Raw genomic sequence first — 20,986 nt, 5'->3', positions numbered from 1 at the left:
GTGAAAAAGCTGGCTTAAAACTCAGTGTTCAGAAAACTAAGATCATGGCATCTGGTCCCATCACTTCATGGCGAATAAATGGGTAAACAGTGAAAGACTTTATTTTGTGGGGCTCCAAAATCACTGTAGATGGTGACTGCAGCCATGAAATTAAGTGTCGTTTGCTTCTTGGAAGAAAAACTATGGCCAACCTAGACAGCATACTAAAAAGCAGAGATATTACTTTGCCAACAAAGGTCTGTCTAGTCAAAGCTATGGTTTTTCCATGAGTCATGTATGGATGTGAGAGTTGGACCATAAAGAAAGCTGAATGCTAAAGAATTGATGCTTTTGAACTGTTGTGTTGGAGAAGACTCTTGAGAGTCCCTTGGACTGCAAGGGGATCCAACCAGTCCATCCTAAAGGAAATCAGTCCTGAATATTCATTGGAAGGACTGATGTTGAAGCTGAAACTCCAATACTTTGACCACCTGATGCGAAGAACTGACTCACTGAAAAGGACCCTGATGCTGGGAAAGATGGAAGATGAGAGGAGAAGGGCAAGACAGGATGAGACGGTTGGATGGCATCACTGACTCAACGGCCATGAGTTTGAGCAAACTCCAGGAGATGGCGAAGGACAGGGAAGCCTGGTGTGCTCCAGTCCATGGGGCCGCAAACAGTCGGACACAACTGAGCAACTGAACTGAACTGAACTGAAAGATCTAAAAGCAGATTTTGGTATGACTGGCAGACATGGCTAGATATGAAGGATGCATTAATGATTCCCAAACCGGCCACATAGGGTGTTCAATTTTTATTCAGTATAACTCTGGTTTTTACTGGGCAGAGAAGAACGGGGGAAATGAGTTTCCAAATCCCTTATCACGTCCATTGTCAAGGCAGAGAAAATGCAGACACTTGCTTGTCTCTTGATAACCCTTCTGCAGCCCTGCGGAAGTATTAAAATAGGGCAGCTCTATTGGCCCTTTTTTGACATTGCTACTTAAGCTGTGACTCACAGTCTTGGGCCTCTGCTGTTGTGGACCCTGACTTCTTGGTCTTCACCCAGAGACTCTGGAGAGGCGGCAAGGTAGGTTCTGCTCCATCAAGGTCAGTGTAGTCATAGGAATGTAGTGGTTTCCTCTCCTACTCCCTGCAGCTCAGTGTTCTGTGAAAGCACCACGGGGCCAACCCAGGCTTGTAAATGAGGCCAAGCAAATGAGACCTGGGTTCCTTCTTACTCAGGGCACCCCTAGTTTTGCAATTTTATGGAAGATACCAGTTTAAAAGTTTCAGTGCTGAAAAAAATGTTTGAGAACCACCGGGCTGCTTTGGGACAGCACAGTTCAGTGGTTGAGATTATAGTTCTGGAGCTTGAAAACATGGGTTTAATGTCAAGTTCAACCACTCCTGGATTATGTGTGCCTCACGGAGCAGGTAAATCCACCCTCTGAACCTTATACCTATTCCAGGTCCAGAATAGGAATCAGTGGTGGTTGTTAACCCTGCTGTCTGGTTCTGTTAGTAGGTAGAGAGCTAGAGGGGAATCGAGCTAAGATTCGGGAGGAGAAGGGGAAACAGCTCATGGTTTGTGAAAGACTTGGGGCCTGACTCCCCTGACAGGTCTGAAATAGAGAAGGGTTTACTCGTGTTCTCTCTTCTAATGACAAACTATCCTTTCATAGTGTAAAAACAGGTCTAGAGAAGTTGTGACTTATACCAAGGTTAAATTAGAAATGTATATTCTATATTCTGTTTCTGTATGTATGTAGCTTTTTAAGGTTCTTCTGGAAGTCTCAAACTTTTTCTTATTCAAAGAAACAAAGCAGTTTTCTATATAGAAGGACCTGATATGAGCTTAGGGAAAAGCTGCTGCAGTCTGGAATAAAGTACAAGAAAGCATTAAAACTAGGAGGGGGTAGAGTTGAGGCTGACCAAATATAAAACTATTATTTAATATATATTATATGTGTGTGTTGTGCTCAGTCGTGTCCAACTCTATTCGATCCCCTGGACTGTAGCCCACTAGGCTCCTCTGTCCATGGAATTTTTCAGGCAAGAATACTAGAATAGGTTGCCATTTCCTACTCCAGGAGATCTTCCTGACCTAGGAATCAAACCCGCATCTCTTGTGTCTCCCTGCACTGGCAGGCAGATTCTTTACCACTGTGCCATCTGGGAAGTCCATATTATATATAATAAACTGATTAAAAATGAAAATCAATATGAAATTTTTAACCCATTACATCAATAATAATGATATAATAGTATAGACTTTATAAAAATTTTTTTTTTCATAGTAATTCTCAGAGCAATGGAAGCTAGGTCAATACAAAGTTAACCTAAAAATAAAATGAAAACAATGTCGTCCCCCTTCTTTGCTATTCTGCGCTGTCACAATGAAAAATCTCAAGCATCAGCTCTGTTTGGCCACATCACACTTACACTACAATACACAGAGAAGAGACTCTGGCTGGACAACAGGGTACAAAAGCCAATGGCATGTGCTCTAAAGGATGCTTCCAGAAGCCTTTAATTACAAGACCTGGCATTTCTCCACTCGAGCCTCTTCATGAGAATCACAGAGTTCACTAAGTTCAACATATGCTAAGAACATAATATTAGATTCAGTCTGTTCCTAACGGAAGGGGAGAAAAAAGATGAGAGCAAACGTACCCTATTCAGAACCTCAATCAGAGGAGTGACAGAAGGTGAATTGTTCAGTCTACAAGGAGGGTACCATGCCTCTGTGAAGTCCAAGGTCATTTCAACTCCATACCAGAAGGAGAAACTGCTGTGAGTGCACTAAAAAATTGAGAGTGATCTGCGTCAAAAGAAAGTCTCCTTATGGTCAGATTCCCTGCCTGTTAAGGGGCTCTCCTATCTGCCCTTTAGTCTGAACCTAACAATCCAGACAAACGAAAGCAGAAATGCTTCTGCCAGCTGCTGCCCTCTCTTAGGATGTTTACTTGATGCTTTCTCTTCCCCTCCTCTCAGAACAAAGGTTGTTGGTATTTAGGGTCAAAATTAAGCCACGTAATGTTCTGACAGAACCCTCCGATGGCAGGAAACTCTGTTAGCATTTTGACAGGGTGAGTCACTTGTCCACGGAGGCCCAATGCAGTGACCGTGGTGCCACCAACATTACGCTCGAAAACGGGAGGGGAATCCAGGGCTTTTTTAAAAAGGACTTTTAAAAAATCCTGTTTTTCCCAAGAGGTACAAACTGAAAAAAAACCAGGTTGGAACTTTTTTGCCTATAAACTTGAGAATCATTAAAAAACTTAAAGAAACAGAATGGCAATATTTTGAAGTGCTGACAGTGTGAAAAAAACAGACACTTTGGTGAACTCCTGTTGGGAATAAAGTTACACATTAAATGCAACTGTTTGGCAGAGAAATCTGGCAATAATGTATCAAAAGCTTTCAGAGGGCTCAAAGTTTTAGTAGCAAGTCTAGTGAAACAATGAGAGAGATATGCACAGTGCTTTGTTAATAAGGACGTGTATCACAGCCTTATTAATGATGCAGGAATATTTTACATGATCTACGTGTCTAATAATAATGGATCACCTGAAAAATCAGTAAATATATGCACATGATACAATGCTTACCAGCCATTAAAAGTGGTATTGTAAGTCATTCTTCTAAAAATAGTTTATTATTTTTTTCTTCCAGTTTTATCAAGACATAATTGACATTCAGCACTGTATAAGCTTAGGGTGTACCACAGAATGACTTGACTTACATACATCATGAAGTAAGTTTAGTGAATACTCATCATTTGAAATAGATATAAGATTAAAGAAATAGAAAAAAAAATTTTTTTTCTTGTGATAAGAACTCAGGATTTACTCTCTTAATACCTCTCATATATAACAGCAGTGTCAATTATATTCAAAATGTTTTACATGGTTAGTATTTTATTATTTTGTAACTGGAAGTCTGTACCTTTTCACCACCTTCATCCAGTTCCATTTTCCCTTTCTCCCCACCTCCCAACTCCCACCTCTGGTAACCACAAAACTGACCTCTTTTTCAATGAGTTTGAAATTATTCTTTTTGGTATGTGTGCAACTTGGGGTTTTCTGAGGCAGGAAGTCTTAAACTTTAGGAAATAGTGGCATTTTCCCAGTAACTGTCCCAGAGGGAACTTCTGGGGATATCCATTTGTTTGAATTTTATGTTGATAAATTAAAATGACCACAAACTGTAATACAGAAACAAAATCCAAAACCAACCTGCCCTGTGAACCTCTGGGCTCACATGTTTCAATGCCATAAAGTTTCAGAGTCAAGTCAGTTAAAAAAGTCACAGAGCCAGGACTCAAAATCACATATTTAAATAAGAAAATGAGTCCCCTGGTGGCTCAGTAGCAAACCTGCAACACAGGAGACATGAGTTTGATCCCTGAGTTGGGAAGATCCCTGGAGAAGGAAATAGCAACCCACTCTAGTATTATTACCTGGGAAATCCCATGGACAGAGGAGGCTGGCAGGCCGCCAGGTCCCAAAGAGTTGGACATGACTTAGTGACTAAACAACAACAGTAGTTACAAGTAAACATTGTTTTAGGACACAGAGCCCATTTGCTAAATCTGTAAGTATTTTATTCAAGGGTGAGGCATGTAACACTTTCTACTATAAAGATTCTAGTTTGGTCTGAGTTATTGTGAAAATAGAGTCATAATGTACTTTCACAAAATTATTTGTTAGGCACTTGCTGCTGTTGTTCAACCACTAAAACGTATCCAACACTGTGACCTCATAGACTGCAGTATACCAGGCTCCCCTGTCCTTCACTATTTCCCAGAGTTTGCTCAAATTCACATCCACCGAGTCAGTGATGCTATCCAACCATTTAATCCTCTGTCACTTCCTTCTCTTGCCCTCAGTCTTTCCCAGCATCGGGGTCTTTTCCAATGAGTTGGCTCTTCACAATAGGTGGCCAAAGTATTGGAGCTTCAGCTTTAGCATCAGTCCTTCTAATGAATATTCAGGGTTGATTTTCTTTAGGTTTGACAGGTTGCATCTTCTTGCAGTCCAAGGGAGTCTCAAGAGTCTTCTCCAACACCACAATTCAATAGGTGTTTATTATCTGTTTTCTATTTTGGGAACCACTGAGAATAAAACCAACACCCATGTGTACACAGTGTTCTGAAGTCAAAATACATAAGGGTGAGAGGAAAACATGGAATGAAGCTGAGTTTATGGCCACTGAGTACCTCATGAAGATGTACTTCTTGGCTTGGCAATATCCTTTGGCAGCAAGGTATTCTCTCCTGCTCAAGGTTTCTGCCCTCAGCATCCCATGGGTGTGGTATTATCTTCACCTCAACACATGCTATGATCTGGCTTAAACAGCAGAGTTTAAGCGAAGCCAGTGAAATCTGTTTTGGGATATGTGGAGAAATTATGGCCTTGAGCCCTGCTCTGCTTCTGACAAGGTCTGTGCCATAAGAAATGCCTTTCAAAGAATTTTATTGAAACTGCGGGCACAGCCAACTTCTTCTCTAACTAGGTTCATGTCAACAAATGCTTCACTTTTTCCACATCAAAGCAAGGAGCCTCTACCTCATACATAACAAGGATATGATAATAATAATAATAATAATGATAGTAATAAATAAGTTATTATTGATCATCAATTGCATAAATATGTTCTAGGGGTCTTATACAGGCTATCCAATTTATTGCTCATAAAATCCTCTCATAAGATTAAGAAAAAAAAGGCTGTTCATGCCAATATCAAAAAAGCTTCAGAACTACTGATCTAGAGCAGACTAATTTTAACTTATTTGAAACTCCTCTTTCCACCAGTAAGTAGCTAATGACACAGGGTAAATCATCTATTTTTCTGAGCCTCACTTTTCTCATGAATGAACACTAATCCAGCAATACACATAAAGCATTGAGCACATAAGGTAAACGCAACACTATGGCTGTTTAACCCTGTGGAAGGCTCAGGTTACCCAACTCCACCTCAGTGACCTTAAGTCAGCAGTTTAAACTTGGCCACAAGGAGAGTCTTTACACCAGGGAAACTGGAAACCAGCAAACATGTCAATGCCTTTTTTGTTTCTTTCTTCCTAGTGGGTTGTGAGAACACTTACCAGCACATTACTCCTACCTACACACCATGAATGTACAGGAAAGATATTTGCATCTCTTTCATCTTAAATCTGCAAGGGCAAAGGGATGTGATAACAGATTTTGCATCTGAGTCCACAAATCTTTGGTTTGGGCAGAAACCAAACGCCTGCCCTTTGTACAGCTAGCTGGTGCTCAATTTCCTATTTGCAGGGGAATTCCCTTACACTTGGGATGCACCAGCTCATGAGGCCACTGCTAGATCAGTCCTCTTTCTGGAGGGAGGCAGGGGTCTTGCCCCACTGCCATCTTTGGGTGGGCTCTGCTTCATGCCACACAAACAGAAGTTCAAACCACGGGTTTGTGCCTATGGGGTGAGGCATCGTGTACTCAGTTCATACTTCCCTTTTCTGAACTTTCTAGTCTCGTTACTATCTTCCTTTTCCCTCTGTGGGTTTTCTTGAGGGGAGTAAGCTGTGGTTGGCGGTATTTTGTTCTGTTTTCTGGCTTTCATTTTTTTTTTTTAATTGAAGCATAGTTGATTTATAGTGTTGTTAGTTTCTGCTGTACAGAAAAGTGATTCAGTTTTTCTGTTTTTAATTTTTAAAAAAGATTCACTTCTTTTTTGGCTGTGGTGGGTCTTTGTTGCTGCAGACTTGCTTTCTCAAGATGCAGCGAGCGGGGGCTACTCTTCATTGCAGCGTGTGGGCTTCTCACTGCGGTGGCTTCTCTCGCTGTGGAGCACGGGCTCTAAGCACACAGGCTTCAGTAAGTTGCAGCTCGCAGGCCCTAGAACCAGCAGCTGTGGTGCACGGGCTCAGCTGCTCCGAGGCATGTGGAATCTTCCCGGAGTAGGGATCAAACTGGTGTCCCTTGCATCGCAAGGTGGCTTCTAAACCACTGGGCCGCCATGGAAGGAAACACTGGCAGATTTAAGCACCAATGTCTGAATTGGTCCAATGTCTGAATTCCTGTTTCAGAACGATGAGATGAGAGGAAGGACGAATGCATGCCACTACCAGTCCACGGCAGCCCAGCAGCCATGGTATGGCATGGCTAGGGCACTCCTGGATGGCAAGGTGGAAGTGGGGTTTCACAGGACAGATGGACATCCAGCCAAATTGGGCACATGAGGGATCGAGCATTATATTTGGGGAAGTTACAGGAATGGGGGGAGGGGTGACAGACCACCGGGCTGTGTTACTTTCTCTTATCTAATCTGCTTCCCTCTCGCTTCTGCCTTGCTATCCAAAGTCACCAGTCAGGCCACCTTTGGCCTCCCTTGAAGGGACGGCCTCTTCTATTGGGCCCTGCTTCAGAGACCCAGTACCCTAGGACCTGGGCTTTAATCTCTGACATTGTGAGTGGCTAGGTCCACTGTCCCCTTCCCTTTGTTCAAGCAACAGGAAATGGCGGTGTCTCACAGCAAGCAACAAGGGCCCCAGTATGTCAACCTGCTTTGAATCATGGCTCTATCAGATGCTATGTCTTTTCTTTGCCTGAGCCTCCATTTTCCCACCTGTAAAACAGAAGCAATATGATTCCCTTCTCAGAATTGTGGCAAGAATTAAGTGTGATTTACTACATGCCTGGTACTTGGTAGGTATTTGGCTGATGGGCATTATATAGCTATTTATTTCTGCAACCTAAGCTTCACTCAAACCAGCAAACATATGCTGAGTATCTCCTACATGCAAAAAAGTTGTCCAAGAAACCCCTTCTCCCCACCCCCATGCTGAAAAGGGGAAGGAGAGACTATCTTAAGGAAGTCCTCTAAAAACTTCCCGTCTAGGGCCAGCTTGAATTAGCACTTATGGTCTTGCATGCCCAGTTCTAAAACTCTTTGATTCTGAAGAGTTATGTTATGTACTATCTAACATGCATTATTTCACTAAATCACATAACCTGTATTACGCCTTTTCTTCCCAACTCGATTGTAAGCTTCTCAACAGCTGGACCCGTGTCCAGTCCTCCTTTGTGGGTTTCCCACAGTGGCCAGCATTGAGCTGCATGCATTAGAGGCAGCTGATATGGAGACACGTTGATTAAGTTTGATGCCTTGATATGTGTGTGACCACAGGTGAGAGTATAGCTTGACATCTTTTATTCAGAGTATGATATTATCATGTACCTGCTTGAATAAACTTATTTCCTCACTTCATTCTACCCCAGGGAACAAGAAATCTTCCTGCTTCTGAGAAGTAAGTGAGAGATGAAGGGATCAAAGACAGAGAGATTTTGTTTATGGCTGGCCCAGAATCTGGGCAGGGGCAAGCAGTGTGCTGGTATGAATCTGAGACACTGACAGAAACACTGGAGAAGTGGCTGGTGACTGCAGCAGGGTTTGGAAACTTAAGCCTAGAGATGTTTGCAAACAGAATCACTATCAGGAGTGATCAGGGTGTACCAAAAGACTGGGAGAAAAAGGAACAAGTGCCTATAGCCAAAAACAGATCAGAGATACTTCTCTTAGATAAAGGGCTCATATACAGAACAGATTACAAACTCCTAAAAGTCAATATGAAAATGACAAACAACCTAATTATTTTTAGACCAGCAAAAGATTTGATCAGGCACTGCACAGACGATAACCAAATAACCAACATATATGTGAAAAGATAATCAATATCATTAATCATTTGAGAAATGCAAATTAAAACCATAATGATATAGCAGCTCATACCCATCAGAAGAGCTAAAATGAAAAAGAAAACAAGAAAAATCTCTAATAGACAATACCAACTATTGACGAGAATGGAAATGAACTTGAACTCTCACATACTGCTGGCAAAAGCATAATAAGTTGGTACAACCACTTAGAAAACCGTTTAGTAGCATGTAAAGCTAAACAATGCCTTCTCTATGACCCCAAAATTCTACCTCAAAGTATATACTGCAGAGAAAGAAATGTATATGAACTCTAAAGACATAGACAAGACTGTAGCTACTAATTTTATTCATAACCGTCTCAAACTGCAAACCCCCAATTTTTATCAACAATAAAACAGGTAAACTGGGGTGCTATGTGCTGTGTGCTCAGTCACTTCAGTCATATCCTGCTCTTTGTGACCCCAGGGACTGTAGCCGACCAGGCGCCTCTGCCCATGGGATTCTCCAGGCAAGAGTACTGCAGTGGGTTGCCGTGCCCTCCCCCCGGGGAACTTCCTGACCCAGGGATTGAACCTGAGTCACCAGGGAAGCCCCAAACTATGGTGTCTTCACACAATAAAATGCTATGCGACAATATAAAATAACAATCTACTGTGACTACATACGGTACAGCCAAAACTAAACTATAGTAATAGGAACAAAACAGCGGTTACCTCTGTGGATACAGACTGGGAAGAGACACCAAGGAATGGTCTGGGGCTCTGGCACTCTCCAGCCACGGCGGTCACACAGGTGTGGATACATGCAAAAACTTGGATTAGTATACTTTAGGCATTTTATTACATGCATGCCACATTTCAATTTTAAAATCTTCAAAAATGTTTATTTTAAGATATCTGCCCAGGAATGTGACGGCTAGATTGCAATGTAAGCATGTGTTTTGCTTGCGTGCTAAGTTGCTTCAGTCACTTCCGACTCTGTGTGACCCCATGGATGGTAGCCTGCCAGGCTCCTCTGTCCATGGGATTCTCTAGGCAAGAATACTGGAGTGGGTTGCCACTTCCTTCTCCAGAGGATCTCCCCAACCCAGGGATTAAATCCAAGTCTCTTAGGTTTTCTGCGTTGGCAGATGGGTTCTTTACCGCTAGCACCATTCGTTTTATAGGAAACAGCCATATTCTTTTTCAGAGTATCTGTATTATTTTATACGCCCAACATCAATGTAGGGGTGATCCAGTTTCCTCCTTATCGTCCCCAGCATTTGGTGTTGTCACTTTTTATTTGTCATTCTGATAAGTGTGATGGCAGTTTTAATCTGCATTTTCCTAATGGCTAATGATACGGAACATGTCTTCATGTGCTTAGCTGCCATATGTATGTCCTCTTCAGTGAGGTGTCTGTTCGTGCCTTGCCCATTTTTTTTTTTTTTTTCTTTCTAACCATCTGTAGATTTCTTTATTCGCTTGAGATAAGTCCTTTTAAAATTTCTACCTTGTTGGGGGAAAAAAAATCTTTATTTTCTAATCAGATTGGTTTTTTGCTTTTTAACTTTGAGAATGCTTTATATTTTAGATATGAATATTTTATTGGATATATTGTTTACAGATGTTTTTTTCTGAGGTTCTGGCTTGTGTTTTCATCTGCTTTTTAAAAGTCTTTCAGAGAGAGAAGCTTTTAATTTTATGAAGCCAAATTTATCAACTATTCTTTTTATGGATATGGCTTTTGGCATCAACTCTAACAACTTTTCACCAAATTCTAGATTACAAAGATTTATCCTTTGCTATCTTTCAAAGTTTCATAGTTTTACATTTTACAATGAAGTCTGTGATAAATTGAGTCAATTTTTGTATGTGTCTTCTCAAGTTTTTTATTGAAGTATAGTTGATATTTATTTTTTTGAAAATTTTATTGAAGTATAGATTATGTGAAGTTTGGGTTAAGGTTTATTTATTTTTTGTCTACAGATATCTAATTGCTCCAGCATTATTTATGAAAAAGGCTACTGTTCTTCTGTTGAAAGGTACTGTGCCTTTGTCAGAAAGAAGTTGGATATATTTGTGAGTTTGGTTCTATAATTTTCTATTTGGTTCCATTATTCTATGTGTATATCCCTCTGCCTAAACCATAAGTCTTTTTTTTTCTAATTTCATTTTGTAGTTTTCATTGCAAATCTTGTCTATGTTTTGTTAGATTTATACCTAGGTATAGTCTAAAAGATTTTGGAAGCAATTATAAATGGTATTTTAATCTTGGTTTCTAAGTATTCACTAATACATAAAAATGTGATTGATTTCTGTTTGTTGATTTTTTCCTGCAACTGAGCTGAACTTGTTAGTTTCAACAGTTCTGGGGAGAATCCCTTGGGATTTTCTATGTAGACAACAATGTCATCCTCAAATAAGGGCAGTTTATTTCCTCCTTTTCAATCTATATGCCTTATATTTTGTTTCTGGTCTCATTGCGCTAGCTAGGACTTATGGTTGGAGAGGAGTGACTGAACGAATGTTTTTGCTTTGTTCATGATCTTGGAGGAAAGCATTTATCTTTCATTATTAAGCATGATGCTATCTCTAGGCTCCTTGTAGATGCTGTTTATTAAGTTATCAGTTCACTGAGAGGTGCTTATCACCACCAGTGGTGAAATACTTTGTCAGATGTCTTGTCTCTGTTATTAACCAACAAATTGGTCTGTTTCTTTTAAATTGTTGCACGCATAAGCATAAAGTTGTTCATGTGCTGTGTGTGTGCTCAGTTGGTCTGTCATGTCCAATTCTGCGAGACCCCATGGACTGTAGCCCGCCTGGCTCCTCTGTCCCTGGGACTTCCCAGGCAAGAATACTGGAGTGAGTTGCCATTTCCTTCTCCCGGGGATCTTCCTGACCCAGGGAATGAATCCACGTCTCCTGCATTGCAGGCAAATTCTTTACCACTGAGCCAACTAGGAAGCCCCAAAGTTGTTCCCAGTATTCTCTTACTGTCCCTTTTAATGGCTGAAGAATCTGTATTCATTCTTGACATTTTTTCATTCGCGACATTGTTGATTTGTGTCATCTCTCTCTCTCTCTCAGGTCTTGCTAAAGGTTTATCACTCATTTTCAATGACTTTTTGAAGAATCAGCTTTTTGTTTCAGTGCTTTAATCTCTTTTCTGTTTTAAATTTTATTACTTTGTGCTCTTATCTTAGTTGTTCCTTCTTTCTGCTTAATTTGGGCTTATTTTGCCCTTTCTCTAGTTTCTAGAGGAAGAAACTTAGATTATTGACTTGATTCTGATCTTCTTTACTAACGTAAGCATTCAGTGTGGCAATATGCTCCTCAGAATGGCTTTAGCTACACCTCACATATCTTGATGTTGTATTTTTGTTTTCACTTAGTTCAAAGTCATTTTTATTTCCTTTGAGACTTCCTTTCTGATCTGTGGATTATATAGATGTGTGATTTAAATTTTTCACATGTTTAGAAATGTTTGTCATTTTTCTGTTTTTAATTTTTAATTGACTGCATTTTGATCTGAGAATATATTCTATATAATGCAAATTTTAAAAACTTTTTGAGGCTCTAGATATTGTCTATCTTGGTGAATGTTCCATAAGCACTTGAAAATATTTACTAGCTGTCAAGGCATTGTAACCTACATTAATTCCCTTCCTGGTTAAAATACCTAGAGAAGCCTTTTTCATGACCAAACCCTAACTGATATAGGAAGGTTACATCCCACACTACACAAAAACCCACCTTCAAATCCTGCTGAACTTTTTTTTTCCTAAATCCTTTCTCATCTACTGCCCCTTTGCTTGGCATCTATCTTTCTCCCTCCTGGCCCAACACAGCCCTTTCAGTTTCCCTGGTGCCAGCCTCATCTTTCTTCCTAGACCTCATGTAACACCCACTCTGCATTCCACCCTGTCTCTTCTTACCTAGAGAATTTTTTTTTCTCTCAAATTAAAAAAAAAAAAAAAAAGTCTCTCTTCCCTGAACCCCTGCCATCATCACATTAAGAATTTTCTTGATCCAGGCTTCTTAGAACACAGAGTGGGTGGTAAACAGCAAAGAGCTTTCTCAACTCTCCTAGGGCTGAATGTGACCCCACCCTTGTATCTGTGATGCAGGTGCCTGCTTGGCCATCTGCCCTGAGGTCTAAGTTGTGGGAAGTTTATTTACTGCTCCTTCTAGAATCTCTGAATAACTATAGATTCTTGATGCCCTGGATTATGTTAAAATCTGCTGCTGATAATTCATAGCTCTCACTGAAGTGGGAAAATGCTGTAACTGATTTGTTCTGCTTTATGCTAACTGCAGAAACTTAGGCATCAACAAAGACCTGGGCACAAATTTATCCTCTGCTATTTGGTAGCCATTTGGCAACCACAGTTTTATAATCTCCTACTGCTTTAATCTTCATAAGGAAATTGTATACCTGTAGAACTGTGAGGATAAATGTCATAAAGCACATGGCACCAAATTCCTCAAAAGATGATAGTCACTCTTAATGTCACTTCATAGTTATGTTGTTGCTGTTAATGATTAAAATGTCATTGTCAGTATGTCTTTTATCTTCCTCTTTTGAGCTTGTTCTTTTCTGTGTCAGACAGTTATTAATTAACACATGCATACACATAAGTATCATTAATTTCTGGACACACAGACAGACTACATTCTAGCTGCTGACACATTCATGGGTGGCCACATGACTGAGTCCTAGCTGATGGAATGTGGACAGAAATGATGTGAATGATTTCTTCACCAGCTCATAAAATCCTTCCATGAGCATTCCTTCATACTCTTCTCCTTCCTCTCGGGTGATGCAGCTGTATACATTTGGGTCTTGAATGCCAACTTCAGTGATAGTAGACACTGTATGTAGATGCCTAGGTGCCTGAACTAATGATTAAAGGCAGACTGCCACCAATAAATAATCCTGATTGCTGTACATGATCAAGAAATACACTTCTAGATGTTCAAGCTCATTGTACATTTTGGAGTTTTGTGTCAGCTAGTCAGCTAGCATTTTCTAAGCTAAAACTGAAATTGGTAACTTTAAGTAGTGCAATACAAAAGTCAAAAATATATAGCACTGGCTTAAAGTTTAGGCAGCAGGCTGCAAAGAAACTGATCTTAAGAAGTGGAAAGATGTGATTGCCTGGAGGGAGGGATGGATTTCAAAGGGGCATAAGGAATCTCTTGGAGGTGATGGAAACACTCATATCTTGACTATGGGTGTTGTAATCCAAATGTATACGACTGTCAAAATTTATCAAACTGTAGACATTAAATGGATACACTTTATTGTCCAAAAGTTACATCTTAATAAGCTGTTGAAAAATAAAGGAACTTCCTTCTATGTTAAATGCCCTATCTTACGAGGGCCCAGACCCTGAGGGGAGGATTCATGTGTGAGTGATTTATTCAGTGGGTGCTCTCAGAAGACACCAGCAAGAGAGTGAGGGAACTGGACAAGAAGGGAGGAAGCAAGCAGCAGGGTGTGGTCTCAGGCAAAGATCCCCCGGGGTCTCTGCCGGATCCTGAGCGGGCCCTGGGACAGGAACCTCACAGTGTGTCCTGCCTAGAACAAGGCAGTCAGAGGGGTTCCTCCTGGCTCCATGCAGGAGAGTGGGGCTGGGGGAGCCGGGGGCACCATGGCTCCTGAGCCTTAGGACAGCCCTCCACAGCCAATCACGGGTGCAGAGGCTGGAAGCAAAAGAGCACAGAGGCTGAGGGAGGACAGCCAGAAATGGGAAAGGGACTCAAGGGGACCCAGCAGAGCTCTGCCAACATATGTCACATTCTTCTAGAAGGAGAACTTGTTCCTTATTATAATGAAGTGTAATATGCCTGCTTTCTTCAGGTTTTTCTTAATGTTGAATTAAAGCAAAGATGTTCTGACATAAAAATCACCTGTTGAATCTTGGGCATGGACCATTGGAGGGCATTGAAGGGCCAGCACCAACCAACCCACTGCCCACCCCTTGGGCCTCATCCACAGACTCCTGGAGAAATAGCGGGCATGGTGGTCAGAGGAGAGGGAACGAAGCATACAGAGGTGGGTTCCAGAATAAGCCCCACCATTTTCTAGTTGTGTTATCCTGAGCTATTGCTTAACCCACTTGTCTCAGTTCCTCCTCTGAGAAATGGTAAAAAAAAAAAAAAAACACCTCATTTACCTTACAGGGTCACCGAGAGGCTTAAAAGAGACAAAGTACAGAAAGCCCTTAGCAGATCCCTGGTGTGACATGTGACACAAGTGTGCAGGAAGTGTTGTTTACATTACTGAATGGTTTCTCTCACATAACTTGCCCACTCCCAGCGCAGCCCCCACCCTGCCACTCCTGGTCACTGTCTGAGTTCACTGATGCTGCCTGGAGCTCAGGACTGATACGCCTTTCCTCCAACCCCCTCACTAGCTCTCTTATCTTTCCCAGAGTAGATGCTCTGGCACATCTGAAAATTTGTTGAGGATTTACACAGCTCAAAAACAGAGGCTTGACACGTTTAGAAAGTACCCAGATTAATCTTGGGGGTGAGAAACGGAATGTTTCCTGCCATATCAATAAACAAAGGATGTCACAGTCATCAGCAATTGCAGGCCTGCAACCCCTGAACGTGAGCCAGTGAGGCCTGAGGAAACTCAGGAAGAAAAGAACACCTGCCATCTAGCAGTCTTCAGGCTGCAGCCACTCCTGATGGTGAGCCCCAAGGGAACCAGGATGCGAGCCCAGACTCCTGCACTTGCCCAGACATAGAAGAGCACTAAAGTCCTTAACTTGGAGATATCTGGGTTTTTTTTTTTTTTTTTTTTTTATTAACAATCATCTTTTGATGTACCAACTATCTGCCCTTTGTTGCAAAACTTCTATATAACCTAGCTCCCCTCATCACCTCCTTAGAGCAGTTCTCTCGGGGTTACTTGAGATGCTGCTTCCTGGGCTTGAAGTCCTAAAAGTTCCCACAAAATAAAACATAACTCTCTTTTAGGTTGTGAACATTTTTTGTGTCTACAGAGATGAGATGCAAAACAACATCCCATAGGAAAACAAGTCATCTAGTCCTCTCCATCCCAAGTTATATTTCTAGGTGTCCTTCTAGCCACTGGGCTTTATAGAAGCCTCTATAACAATGTATTACATAATTGTGAACAAAGCAGAAATTAAATTGTCTCATCTGGTAGAAAATTTCTGGCTGCCATTTGGAAAAAGGGAAGAGACTAACTTAAATATCTATTATCTCTCCATCCCTCGTATCTTCTATTTCTCTTGTCTTTTTATCTGTGCTCTCGCTCTCTCTTCTCTTTTTACATTTCCAAGGGCCCATCTAATAGTTCAAGATATTGTGGAAGAAAAGATGTCATTTACTCCACTTGACAGACATCTGGTGAGTTTTCTGTTTATGCAGAGATGCATTGTATTTGTACCTCATTAAGAGGTACTTCCCATATCCTGGGGAGAAAACTGTATTTTTTGCATCATTTCTAAATCACTGTTCACTTTTTTCTTCATCATTATATTGATTTTCTAATTTTGATACTAGTTTTTTTCAGTGTTGACAAGAAAGAAAGAAAAAGTACAAAACGAAACATACAGAATAGTTAGATCAACAACCACCCAATTTTTCCTGGAAATGGACTAAAGGGACCTGGGCTCTATTCTGAAGCTAGTGTGAATATGCAGGGTGTGATAGTGAAAAGCAGACACCCAGCAGGTCTTACACCTTTATTAGAGGAGGTACCTATGAGGGGAAATGGGCGAGCACTGTCAGGCCTCAAGTGAAGCAGGGAGCAAGGGAAGGATGACAGATGATTCCCAGCCTGTTGTGTAGACTAAGAGGAGTTTGGTATGTCTACCTGGGAGCTCTCCAGCTAAAGGCAGCCATCAGTGGAAGCCCTGTCTCGCAGGAGTGGGCCTGCCTCAGTTTGCATGCTGGCTGGGTCAGGGGAGGGGCAAGCCACAGAAGTGCAGCTTTGGGGAAAGCAGAGCATTGGTTTCAGAGCCCAGCAGCAGGGCTTGGTCAACCACACACCCTGCACTTGGAAGTGTGCCAGGTGCTCACAGCTGTCCAGTGGGTGGCTCATTTTATCCTTGGTTTAATTCTAGATTTGAGTTGCAGGCCAATGCTAAGTGTAGACTCTGCTCTTCTGTTCAAATCTGGAGATGTCCACTACCTCCCCAAATAATACAGCTTCCACATGGTCACTCCAACTTGTCTTGTATTAAGAGTCTATGATGGGGGAAGAGCCCTTTTTGTAAGGCTTGCTTCTGTTGATTTGGGGGCTTTACAGAAGGGCAGGGTGCTGTCAATGGAGAGAACTCAGAAATACACTCGACCACCAAGTGCCAGAGGCAGGCACCACTGGCTGCATGAATCCTTCCATTACCTCCCCTAGGAGTTAATGTTCCCCTGGAAACATGTCAGTAAGAGGAGGAAAATGGCTGGAACCCACCTTCCTGCCCCAGGACCCTGCGGCCAGGAGCTGGTGTTGAAGACAGGATAAAGGAACCCAAGTACTTCTTCCTGCTGCTCAGCAACACTTCCTTTCACACGCTCAAGGCCACAGTTGACCTGAGCTTGCCTGCAAGAAATTTCTGACCCTTTCGTATAGCTTCTTAACATCTTTTGTTTGTTTGTTTCTCCCTCAGATGTTCCCATATTCCTAAGCTGTCTTCTGTTTGGTTTGTTGTTGATGTCATTATTTTGGTTGTTTTCTCAAAAATGCTTCTGCTTTAGTTTATGTACATTAAGAATCTGAAAAGATCAGAGGTATTAGAGTTTGGGGTCAGGTTTTCCTGTGTACCTTGGAAACTCATGAGCTGACTGCCTCAAGTAGCCTGAAAGAAGCACCAAAAATCTCCTGCCCGTCCTGGGAAAAGTCAGACAGAACAAGCCACTCTAGACCTCAGGGAAGTCACTCTGGTTCTACCTTTACAGTCTGCCATCCTTATCTTCAGCTGAAAGCACCAGTCCTTCAGATGGTGATGCAGGGCAGGAAAAATGAGCACCAGTGAACAGTCTAAACTCTTGAGGTAAGGGTCTTCCCTGGTGGTCCAGTGATTAAAACTTTGCCTTCCTGTGAAAAGGGTACAGGTTCAATCTCTGGTTGGGGGAGCTAAGATCTCACATGCTTCATGGCCAAAAACTCAAAACATGAAACAGAAATAAACAAAATCAGTAAACACTTTAAAAAAAGGTCCACATAAAAATATCTAAAAAAAAAAAAAAGAAGAAAACCCTAAGGTGGAATCTAGCTCTGTCCTTTAGTCTCTGGTGTTTGCCAAGCTCCTTGTTGAACCTCAGTTTCCTTGTCTACAACAGCGTCCCCACACAGCTCGAGGGGCTGCTCAGGGGACTCCTGTCAAAATGAGAAGATGGGCCAGAAGAGGGCTGGCCACTGCTCTGTGCTGTGCCCACACGCTGACCAGTCATCAGACAAGCACCCACGGCATTCTCCTACCCAGCCCCCGTCTTGGAGTATATTGACAGGTGCTATTTGAAGAAAAGAAAACAACAACAATGTTTTCTCTACCTTAACACAAGCTTGGAGGAATGCACGGTTAACCACATTTAAATCCGTTCCTCACTGAGGCTTTCTCAGACACTTTAACGTCCTGGGAATCTCCATCAGTGTTGTCCACACAAGTGTCCGAGGGGACCTGAGGGCTCCCACACCACACCCCCTGCTGGAATGCTGTGGTAGATAACACGATGATCCCTGAGAGGAGAATGAAGGTGTCAGACTCGGTGTCACCTCCGATGCTAATGCCTGGACCATAAGAGACTGGAAAGACAAATGAGGACATTTAACCAATGAAGGGTTAATGTGGAGCTACGACCTGGAAGAATGAACACTCTTGATACCAAAACAACAACAACAACAAAAAAAACACCACAGGAGAAATTTCCAACATACATGACAAATCTGACCAAGATCTTCCAGAGTCACCAGCGCCCTTCCAGAGTCTACACAGGCTCCCGAGTCACGTTTCTAACAAGAATCCTATGTGATCATGATTCTCAGAGAATAACTGGCCCATGGGAAAGGCCAATTCTATAACAGAAAGCAACGGTGCCTCCTTATTTTCTCATATTCAAAGGAGAGGCTTCCAGTTCTCCTAACTCTTCTCTGTCTCTGCTGACCACCTGAGCCGAGATGCTGACTGTCAAGCTCCCTCAAACTGGGCCCCAGGATGCCCATGAGCCCTCCCAGCCAAGTCACTGTCTTTCCTTCCTACCCTTTTCTTTATCATCTGAAGTATAAAGCACATTCCTGCATATACAGCAGATGTCTGATGAATGCTTGGTCAACTTCATTGTCTTGTCCACTTTAGCCAGTGTATCACAGATCACACCGTCCATGGTCAGACTTCTTCCCAAAACACTGGATGAGCACCCGCTCTGTGTCCAGGACTATCCTGGGTGCCATGGACACATGAGCACATGGAGCAGGCACATGACTCGTCCCTGTGAGGCTTAGGTCTCAGTGGTATTCTTCTCATCCCTTACTTCTGCTTAGCTTTGGACAGTCCTCAGAGACTTTTTGTATATTTATCTTAGCTAGTTCCATGGCAACCCAATGATGTAGTTATTATCATTCTCAGTTGACAGATGAGAAAGCTGAGGTCCAGCAAGATTAAACGATTAACTCAAGGTCATGCAGCTGTGGGTGCCCTAACTGAAATTCAAGTTCGAGTCGTCTTGGGTTGTTTAAACCCGTATTACAACTCACCTCATCAAAGTCTCCCATTGAGCTCTGCAGAGTAATTACAAGGAAATCCAGATTTCATTTTTTATCCTGTCTCCTGACAGGTCAATGCATGCTTATTCAAGAATTTACCCCTCTTCCAAAACAATGAGCAATTCCAAGGGAAGGCAGAACCCCCAAAACAGTTGGTGACATCAACAGCATTCTTCTCAAGGATTACTCAACTGAGTGCTTGTTTAGTGTGTGATCTCAATCATAGAAAAGAAGAACTGCTCCAGACTTGATTATCTTTTTAAAAACTTGCAAAACCTGAGAAGCTAAGACTCTTTGAAACAGGAAGCTGTGTTGTTTCCTACCTTACTAATGTCTCTGGTGGTATCAGATGGTATCTCCGTTTCATGAGTGGCAAGACCTAAGCTATCACTGGACGCATAAAGGACTTTGCTAAATTAGCAGGTACCATCATCTTCTTTTTGCTCTCATCTGGGCGAGAACTTATTGAATGCAACAGAAGTGGTTTATTCAGGAGGGGTTTCCAGGAAGACAGTCAGGTTTCTAGGAAAAAGGAGATGGAGCAAGGAGTCTTGGCAGGTGGAAGTTACACCTCCCAGGAGTGCTCTTGGATGGACGGGGCGTAGAGGGAGGCCGGCTGTGCTGCAGTAGGCAGTATGGAGCCAAAGTGGGAAGGCTGATTGTGAGATATGTCCGTTTTCTTCTCGCTTTTTCCCTCTTTGTCTTTCTCTCACCTGTATCATGATGTGTTTGCCTTTCCACTCATCCGAACTCAGCCTTTTACCCTCTTCAGTCAACATGTCCACAACTGTGCCCATGCTGCCTTCCCTGTGCTTTCATAAATTCTCAACTATTGAGAGGATGGCCACTCCAAAAGGGTCCTCTTGAGTAGTTTTGCGTTAGTAATATTGATTAGTAAGGAGCAGTGAAAGTATAACTGACATATGTGTGTACATGCACGTATGCTACATTTGTATATACATAAATTTTTATATTTCAATTTTTCACTGAAAATCCACTCTAAGTCAGGCTGTCAGATGAATCAGCTGATCAGTTGATTTGGTGTCTTTCTGTTTTGGATCTACAAAGTTGACTGCTTTTCTTGGATCTATATTAGAGGGTAGGGATAGAAAGTCTTTCTAATCTTCTGGGAAACCTTCAACCGGTTGGAGATGAAAGTTAACTGTGTTCGACAAGTGTTTTGAGGGGAGGGAGTGGGAATATGGGGTCATTGGTACATGGAAGCGATAGGAATTGGAGCATATCTTCAACTCATTTCAGAAAATGGTGATGATTACCATGAATTATGCAGGCTGAGTTATTTCTCTAGGGGAGGAACTGCATGACTCAATAAGAAAAAAGCAGATATATCCAGCACAATAAAAAGGGTAAAAGGCATAAATAGATATTCACAGAAAAGGAAATACTAATGACTAATAATTACAGCTTAAAAAAAAACCCCTCAGTAATTAAGTATTAGTTACATAAATAATGACACCCTTGTTGCCTGTAAAATTGGCCAAGTAATTTTTTTCTTTTAGATCTTGGTATTGATGGGTGCTTGCTGAGACTGGCACCAATATGAAATAGAATACAAATTG

At 41.9% G+C, this 20,986-nt stretch overlaps 1 protein-coding gene across 7 annotated transcripts in view; it reads left to right on the top strand.

The window, feature by feature from the left end:
- The first annotated feature begins 962 nt into the window (after positions 1-962).
- The window catches only part of CCR3 (C-C motif chemokine receptor 3), a 58,263-nt gene continuing 38,239 nt past the window's right edge, over positions 963-20,986 (top strand). For 2 of the 7 annotated variants that reach the window (XM_061128804.1, XM_061128801.1), the window contains exon 1: positions 19,673-19,829. The gene's annotated coding sequence lies outside the window, so the exon portion shown is untranslated. Of the gene's footprint in view, positions 1,073-10,648; positions 10,705-14,528; positions 14,724-15,984; positions 16,052-19,672; positions 19,830-20,986 lie in introns of those variants that run through there. The other 5 variants (XM_061128805.1, XR_009690392.1, XM_061128802.1 and 2 more) reach the window with 5 other exon arrangements.

Source organism: Dama dama, chromosome 24, assembly GCF_033118175.1.
Source record: "Dama dama isolate Ldn47 chromosome 24, ASM3311817v1, whole genome shotgun sequence".
Taxonomy (NCBI): Eukaryota; Metazoa; Chordata; class Mammalia; order Artiodactyla; family Cervidae; genus Dama; species Dama dama.
This window is presented reverse-complemented; position numbering and strand designations above follow the sequence as displayed.